The following is a 9,188-nucleotide window of genomic DNA, read 5'->3' as shown; positions in this document are numbered from 1 at the left end:
TTTGCGGTGCGTTTCTTTATTTTTTGTGTTGTGAGTATTTCCGGTGCGTTTCTTTATTTGGTTGTGTTGTGAGTATTTGCGGTGCGTTTCTTTATTTGGTTGTGTTGTGAATATTTGTGGTGCATTTCTTAATTTTTTGTGTTGTGAGTATTTGCGGTGCGTTTCTTTATTTGGTTGTGTTGTAAGTATTTCCAGGTGTTTTTTTTCTATTTGCAGTACGTTAAGCTCTCTCGGCCACCGTATGAAATGCTAAAAGTGGTTATGAAACGTATTAGTAACATTAATCCTAAACATAAGATCTAGAAATCATTTATGCATAATTACATGCAATTCTTATCACACTCCATGCACACCAGGTGGCGATATATACTCCTAGTCCTAGTAAAGTAAGCAGTAAACCTAGTGAAGTATAAAAAGAGAAGCCATATTCAAACAAAGCTGTTGCGTTTTACTTGTGTCATTTTCCCCTGGTTTTACAGACAAGGCTTAAACCTATTCCCAGACTAAGTCTAAGCTGTTTCAACTAAAAGAAACTTGCTCTGACTTATCTTAAAATGTATCAGTGCCTTTGTTTTGTCTCAAAATGCACACCAGTAATGTTTTTTCTAAGGCACGTTTATAAAAAAATGACTTAAATGTCCTAATTGAACTATGGCCTAATCCTGGCTAAATCTAAGCCCCGTCTGCGAAACCAGGCCTTTGGCAGGATTTCTTAAGCATATATTAAACAAAAAGCATACAGTAAAAGTCGATAAAACTCCTATGAATTAATTTATTTTTTGCACTATTTAAACTATTTATTGGTTAAGGCCTTGACCAGTGACAGTAGCAGCCATAATGGTTTGAAATGTTACATTCTGTCAAAAATTGCTTTGTTATTTGTGACAGGCTGGAAGAAAAGGTGAATGTTATTTATATTCAAATGAAAGTTCTTTCATTATCATAAGTGACTCCTGGTGTGTCTGCCACTAATTGATTCATCCCATATAAGTTCTGAAATTCCTCATCAGGGCTAATGAGTAGATAAGTGTACTAAACTCAGAGGTGTTTCTCTGCGCTTCACTGTTCTGCTTTAATCAGCGCAGTGACTCAGGGCCATATCAGATTGACTACAGGCCTAGAAAGTAAACATGTTGTAAAGCTCCTTTTTGCTGCTTATTTACTCTGCTTTTCCCGGGCGATCTGGTGGTTTGGATGTGATATTCTCGCCCCTGAGGCTTAGTTCCCATTCCAGTTCAGAATATGTGCTTTTATTGTTTTGTTTTTTTCCTTCAGTAAAGTCTTAATTTTAATTGAAAATTGTGATTCCGTATGTGCAGTTCTGCACTTTGTTTCTGAAGAGTGCAAGGTATCCAAAACACAAGGACACACACGTTATTAATATCCAATCAAGTCTCTTAATCTCTTAAAATATTTTCTCTTGTGCTGGTGTAAGTTCTGTTGGGAGACAATATTAGTAAGCAAAAAATTTTGAATCTATTGCAGAGTTTTTATCCTTAAATTGCTCTTTTATAGTATTTTAACTTATGAAAACAGCCAAGGACGTCACATCTTCTTTTGATAATAAAACACCAATATACAACAATGATACATATTAGAAGGCTAAATCAACATGAAATAAAATTTTGACAAATGTTTTTGGTATGACAGAAAAAATAAGGAGTAAAATTTTAGAATAAAACAAATAAACAATCTCATTACACAGTAATTCCAGATGGATCAAATCAAGTCTTGTTAAATATCCTTTATTTCATTGAATTTGTTTGAAAATACACAAGGTTACTTGTAAAAATGTATTGTGATCTGCTTTTTCATTTTTTCAATTCTGCTTTAACACAAGGGTCGTTTTGAAGTGACAACCTGGAAGTGAAGTGTGTGTGTGTGTGTTGTTGCTGTGGTGAATAGATCACTTGACCTCGTTATCATTATCATTAAGAAAGATTAATTGCATCTTTTATCCTTTTTCCTGCTCTTTCCTTTCCCACTTAGAATAAAACAGTCAGATTATATGTTTCCAATTTGCTAAATTTTACAAATGTTTAATAAAATGCTATACAGTCAGATTCTGGAGGTAAAATCCCTTTCATTTTCTTCATAGAGAATAAGATTTAAAGCTGTTTTTTTTTCATTGAGAAAGGGATTTTTGTATCTTTTGTCTTATCCCTTTTTTGCTTAAAATAAAATCTAATAAAAATTTTAATAACATTTCATACCTGATTGCTTTGTGGATTTAAACTCTTGAAGTTTCTTCTGAAATCACTGAAGAAAAATGAAGAAAAAGAACCTGCCCGAAGCGTATTAGTATGCATAAGTGTGTACAGTAATGTTTACATATGCATTTTTGCTGAACTATACAATATGGACAGCATCTAAAACGTCTGTTTACATATCCAAAGCTTTAGGAATGTAAAAATCATTTTGAAATATTTATATTAAAAATAAACTTCTATAGCTATATTTGAATTTTACAGTGCCAATAAATTCCAAGGTTATTATAGTTAACCAAACTAATACAAAAGCTACAAAAAGCTACATATATGTTTTTTTATGAAATATGTACAAATATCTAAACTAATGATCTCATTAGTAACTATATTGTGTTCTGGTCTCTCAATGTGGCTTGAGTCCCTCTTTCAGTGTTTTATCCCCTGCCATGCAAGTGATTGCTTTGAAAAGTAATTTCACACCAAAAAGTTTCAACCTGCACTCATAAAATTTTTATCAAAAGTAAATATTTTGTTTAATTCGTTCAAATGCAGAACATCAAGGTCTGTGCTATTGATTGTAAAAGCTGAAGACTATTCAAGTCTTTGCTGAATTACAGGCCTGTAGTAACTGCGGCATTGAAATGACTCTTAAAGGAAACAGTGGCAGCTCAGGTGTGAGAGCAGAAGGTTGAAGGAAACATCTTCTCTTCTACCTCAAAGCTACACAGTTCTTTCGAACATACAGAGTGCTGCCCATTCATGCAGCCTTTATGCATTTCAAATGAAAAGCTCCTAAATTCACCTGATTACCGGAGTGTTCCCGTATGCTGATGCCATCAGCGCTTGGCATTTCAATTACTGCACTACTGTCAAATCATAATCAATTAAAGGTGCATTTCAATGAGCCACCAGAGCACCTGAGCTCTAATGCAAAACCAAACTGAAGATTTTCCAAAGATTAGTCCTCCGGCATCGACTCAGAGAACAGCAATTGGTTTAGTGGCAGATTTGGTCACAATTTGGCAATCCCATTTCCTTCTGCTGATTCTTGAGATATGAGAGAAAACAAGTCCTGCGGTTTCACCCGCCATTCAGATTTGAGAATGTATTTGAAATGAATCAGAGAAAACACAAAAATCAGATAGTCTGTCTTCATCATGAAGTTTCATCTTGTGAGTATCATTTGGTCAAAACGGTCACATTATCTTGGGATTTTAAAGTAACTTCCATCATATTTAGTAGGTCATATCAGTACACCACAATGTACAAAAGCAATTGCTTTTTATCCAGTTTTTACCTGACTTTGAATGTTAAAAATGTAAATTACTTATAAACTATATACGTTAGAGCAACAATATTTCCCCTTATGTTATTCCAGCAAGTCAAAATCAGTTTGAACAATTATATATTGATCAATGTTTAGGATTTGTTACTTTGATTTGTTAAGGAATTTTGGCAGTTTGAGTACATTGCAGCATAGATAAATAATGCAGTTGCTGTTATACACTGTGAAAATGACCATCTTTTTACCATTATTGCATCAAAAGTTGCAATTTGTCCAAATACATTTATACAGAAAAACATATTTTCCATGTGTCTTACTTTTGCAAAATTTACTGCAAAAAAATTCATAAATTATATATACTGTATATATATATATATATATATATATATATATATATATATATATATATATTTTATTCTGTCCATAAAAACTACATGGCTATACTATATTTAATATGTTTCATATACAGAATATGGATGCTTCAACATTCTTAATTAGTGAGAGTTGGAAGGGATGTTTGTTGCTTCAAATCAGTTATTTATAATTTCAGCTTGGATCATGCACCCTAAGAAGAAAGTGATTGGAAGAGCTAATATGGGCCACTAAATAGGACCACTAAAGTAAGCATATACCAGTTTGTGACAGACGTTGCAGTATGCAGGAGGCAGGATAAAAAGATTTAAGGAAATTCAAGGTCACAGCTGATTAGTGTGTGTGTGTGTGTGTGTGTGTGTGTGTGTGTATGCATACATTGCTCAGCCTGTGGTGAATAATCTCACTGTAGAGATATATACGTAACACAATATTGAAGGAACTTCTGTCCTTCCCCCACAGAGACACTAATGTATTAATAATGAAAGAATTACAATATGTAACCATAACGGTTATAACATCAGATGAAATATGAGTGCAAATGTTGGGTGCTTATGAGGGTGCTATGAATCGTGATATGTTTTAACCAGTTTTTTTTTCAAACGTTTAAATGATCAAACTGGTTTCTGTCATTTTATCAAACTGCTGATGCATACTGATGCCTCTGCTGCTGTTTTTGCACAAAATGATGTCACTTCCTGGAGGATGATGATGAATTATTGGCTTTTGTTTGTTCAAGGCAGGGTTGTTTTAGTATTATTGATGTACTACTACTTGAGGAGAGACCCCCCCACATGATTGTAAAGCACTTTGGGTGTACAGCAATACAAAATAAAGCGCTATATAAATGCACCATTCATTCATTCATTCATTCATTCATACTACTAATTTTTTTTTTCTTCGTTTTTTTATATATATTTAATTTTATTCTATTTTCACTTTAATTTTAGTTGAATTGTAGTTTTATAGCTAATGTTAAGTTTTAGTAATATTGTTGTGTGTTTTTGTATTTTTTTTAATTGCTTTTAGTTTTTTTAATTTGGTTAATTTTAGTACTTCATAGCATTTTTTAATGGTTTTAGTTAACTGTAATAACCCTGGTTCAAGGGATTTTACATTAGACTAATAGGTTGAAAAGTTATATTTAGGACAACGGAAAAACCCATAAACTGCTTATCAATTAAAACAATATTCCCAAGAAATCGTCTTGTTTGATATATTTTGGTTAGACAGAAACACCTGTAATAAATTGTCACGTTTGAAAATTAGAATGCTTTTCATCATTAAAAATGGTTTGTTTAATATTTTACCGAATACTTTCGGTGGATTGAAAGTGTGCATAGGAATGAACCCAGGGCTCAGCGAAGATGTCTGAATCACATAAAAAGAGAAAGAACATTCTCAGAATATGTTCTTTTCATCTGTATAAGTGTGTAAGTTTGATTATGCAGTGCTGATGCCAGTCGGATAAGGAGGAGACAGCCCCCTACTGTCCCTGAGATTCAGCAGATCCAATTATACTGATTCAGAGTTTCAAAATCCCAATGCTTCACGCATGGATCTTCTGGCTCTTTGATAGGCTTCCCCTTGGAATGAGGTAACATCTATTGAGTCTGGCCTCTGTTAACACTGTTTAGTCGGCTGAAAAATTAAGAATAACGGTCAGAGACCAGATATTAAACTGAAGGACAGTTTAAACTTTCATACGTTCAGTCCAAATGAAAGCACCACTTCTGTGTGTCCTCAAAACCATGTTAAATCTCGGTTATTTCATTATTGTCATATTTCAAGCTGAAGTATGCTGTTTTATAATTTAACTGTCTAATGTGCAACACTGGGTGTCTGTGTGACCAGCACAACACAGCAACACTGCCTCTACCAATGGCGTGAGTTTGGGGGCGGGGCTATCTGTTTGGCTGACCAATGGGAGTGTCTCAAAAAATCAGTTTGCATTTCTGAAACTATAGTGATGCAGAAGTTACACACTTCAGCTTTAGGCAGAGTTTCCCAAATTCTGGATAAATAATAATAATAATAATAAATATATATATGTTAAGAAGCAATGGAGAAAAAAATTATATTATTAAATTTTTTTTGGTTTAATATCTTATCCAATATATTGACACATGTGATTGGAAAATGAAAATAAAAAATGACCTGAACATGCAAACTGCAGAAAGAACATTCACAGAACGTGTTCCTTTAAATGGTGGATCATGGTGATAAAAAATATATATATTTTCTGATAGGTACAATCGATAAAGTAAAATATTAAATTAAATTAATAAAATGCAGCAAACCATAGTTAGGACAGCAAATGCTCCCCATATCTTTAATGAATTTCAGTGATTGATTTCTTTCATTTTTTTTTTTTTTTACTTTGGGTCAAAAGAAAAAGGGCATTATAAATAAAATGTATTATTATTATTATTATCATTATTATTATTTAATTTTACATGACAACCAGGTTTTGTTTTTTTGTACTGTTTGTGTCTGTTTGCATTAATTAGGGTCCTGCATAAAAACCACTGTCACAGGCTCTTATAGCATGTCTTGAATTATTAATATTTTAAAGGACCCCAGGAGTCTCTTTCCTCTCATCTGCAGACTGCAGTGAAGGTCTAAAACATGTAATTTATATTAACGATCACATCACACACTGAAGTGATGTCATAGCGCAACCTGAGCACTGCAGTTTGAGGTCACTTCTCTGCATGCTTTTGTGTGTATGAATGCTCTCTGGAGTCTCCCACATTTGTGACAGTCAGCAAAATGCAAGATCTATAAGACCTAAACCACACCAGCTGAATCAAGAGTCTAGAGCAATGCTAAGTGAACAGTAATACAATATTGATTTGTCAGGAGCAATGATATTGACTAAGGTGGCAAGAGTTGCATCTGACACTGATGTTGGTGCAAACATAAACAAATGGCCAGAGTTCCCTCAAGGTTCATGCAAGTGTCAACCAACAATCTCATGAAAACATTTCAGCCCGGGGCGCCGGATTACCATATTAATGCTATTATCAGAAAATTGTTATGCATGATATGCATGGCATCTGATGTTTATGAATTCATGCTGTCTTAGAGACACTACCCTTACAATAATTTAGCAGCTACATTGTCTGTTTTATGGCCACGTGTCAATGGTTACTATGAATCAAACTGTGTTATGTGTTATGGAAGAACACTAAATCAAATTACACTGCAAAGCCATAGGTAAGGCCACTCTGGTTATATACATAATTTTGAATATGGATATATGATGCATTGTCATTTACGCTGTAGGCCTATGTTATGCAAATCTAGGAAGTAAATGCATTTTTAATTCTTCATTTTAATTCTCTATATTGATATCGGTTTTAATATTGTATCTACCAATAATTTATATTTATTGAGTGTCTAAAAAACAGCACCCAAAAGTTAATTAAATGTAGCCAATTGTGCTGTTGCTTAATAAATTCATTAAAAGGTTAAACTAAATGTTGTTGTTTTTTATCGTTGTAGGCACAAATGTGTATTTCTGCTACTAGAAATGTATCAAAACATAAAATAGTGTTTTATATATATATATATATATATATATATATATACACACTGTAAAAAGTGAGAAGTTGACTTAACTTTAAAAAATTGAGGAAACCCCTTGCCTTAAAATTTTTAGGTAAATAATAATTAAAAAAAAATAAATTAAGTGAATTGTCAAGTTCACTTAACTTATTTTTTTAATGATTATTTACTTAATAATTTTAAGGCAACAGATTTCCTAATTTTTTTTTAAGTTAAGTCAACTTATCACTTTATATATACATATACATATATATATATATATATATGTATATGCTATTACTTATTGGCTATCGAAAAGCATCGTTATCTGCCTTAAATTATTCATTTATATATTATTGACCTATTTGTCACTGTTTTATACGTTTTAAAGGATGTTTAATAGCCAGTGTATCTCTGTTATCATATTTATTTATTTTATATATAATATTTTTAGGCTATTTAATGGCAAATGTCCATTGTGACGATTTACCCCATATAGTGTGTTTAAATGAACTGACAACTTGCCCGTTCTCCCTGATTTTATCTGGCAACACGAGGCTCCGGGGATTCGCGTTTCAACTTCATCACTTTGCATTAGTTTTCCTTTCCATTTAAACGTGTATTCATCTGAACATGCAGAGGTGAGAGAGTAGCGTTAGAGCCTACTACTAATGCAGTGTTTGCGGTCTGTGATTCCCGCATGGCTGAGCCACTGACGCGTCACGCAGCGCGTTTCTATTAAATGCATAATGCGATTTAATTCCCGTTTGTCCATTCCTCAACCTGTCTCCACGCGCTCGCGATGGTCTTGTGGTGATATTACGTCATTCTAGGTGGAAACAAAGACGAGTTGAGCTCTCCGTGCTCCATCAGATGGAGAGAGAGCTGCTCCCTCACCAAACTCCCCCTGCGATCCGGATGGGATACAGATGAAGTGAGGCCATTCCATAGCATTCCCAGTGGTCAGGTGGACGCGGGGATTTATGATACTGATGCTGTGCCGTGCAACTGCAAAGAAATGTCTGTGGGTTAATTATGCACTTCTGAGTTAAAACATCGCTGTGCAGCTTTTCCCGCTGTCGATCCAGAGGACAGCAGATGAGACCACTGAATAGGTGTGTGCTCTTTTTCTGTTCTTGGTGATTTATTATGGATCTTAAATTTTGTATTTTTACATTGTTATGGGATGATTTTAAATCCCGCTTTTTCAGCATAGTCTTGCAACTGTGAATGTGGTCATTTATACTGCCCCCCCCCTCCCCCCCAATCGATTACTTTTTTTTTTCGAGGCTTGGAGACAGGATTTTAATACATGCATACTTGGAGTGCAAATTGATTTATAGTCCTATTATGCAACTGAAACTGCAGTTGCATGTGTAAAACATTTGTTTCTTTATGCATGGGTGCATTTAATTCAGTAGTTCAGCTTTTTATAAAAGATTTTCATTGCAAATAATTATCTGTTTCCTTTCTTTTATATTCAAGATCGGAGGGACCAAATGCAAAGTGGGGTACAAATCCATAGGTAAGAAAAATTACAGATGTGATTTATTTCATATTGTTTCTCCTTGACAGCAATGAGATCAGTGGAGCGCAAATGAAGACTTTTGCTTTAACATTTTAAAATGTTCTCTTTTTGTCTTCTATAGAGTTTCAGAAGAGATCTAAACAATATCTGAAACTGTGCTCATATTTGCTAAATGGTACCAAAGTCTGTAGATCTGAATTAATATAAACTCGAATATTTCTCATCAGATTCTCCCAGATCAGCTGTC

Source organism: Barbus barbus (assembly GCF_936440315.1).
Source record: "Barbus barbus genome assembly, chromosome: 2".
Classification (NCBI taxonomy): Eukaryota; Metazoa; Chordata; class Actinopteri; order Cypriniformes; family Cyprinidae; genus Barbus; species Barbus barbus.
This window is presented reverse-complemented; position numbering follows the sequence as displayed.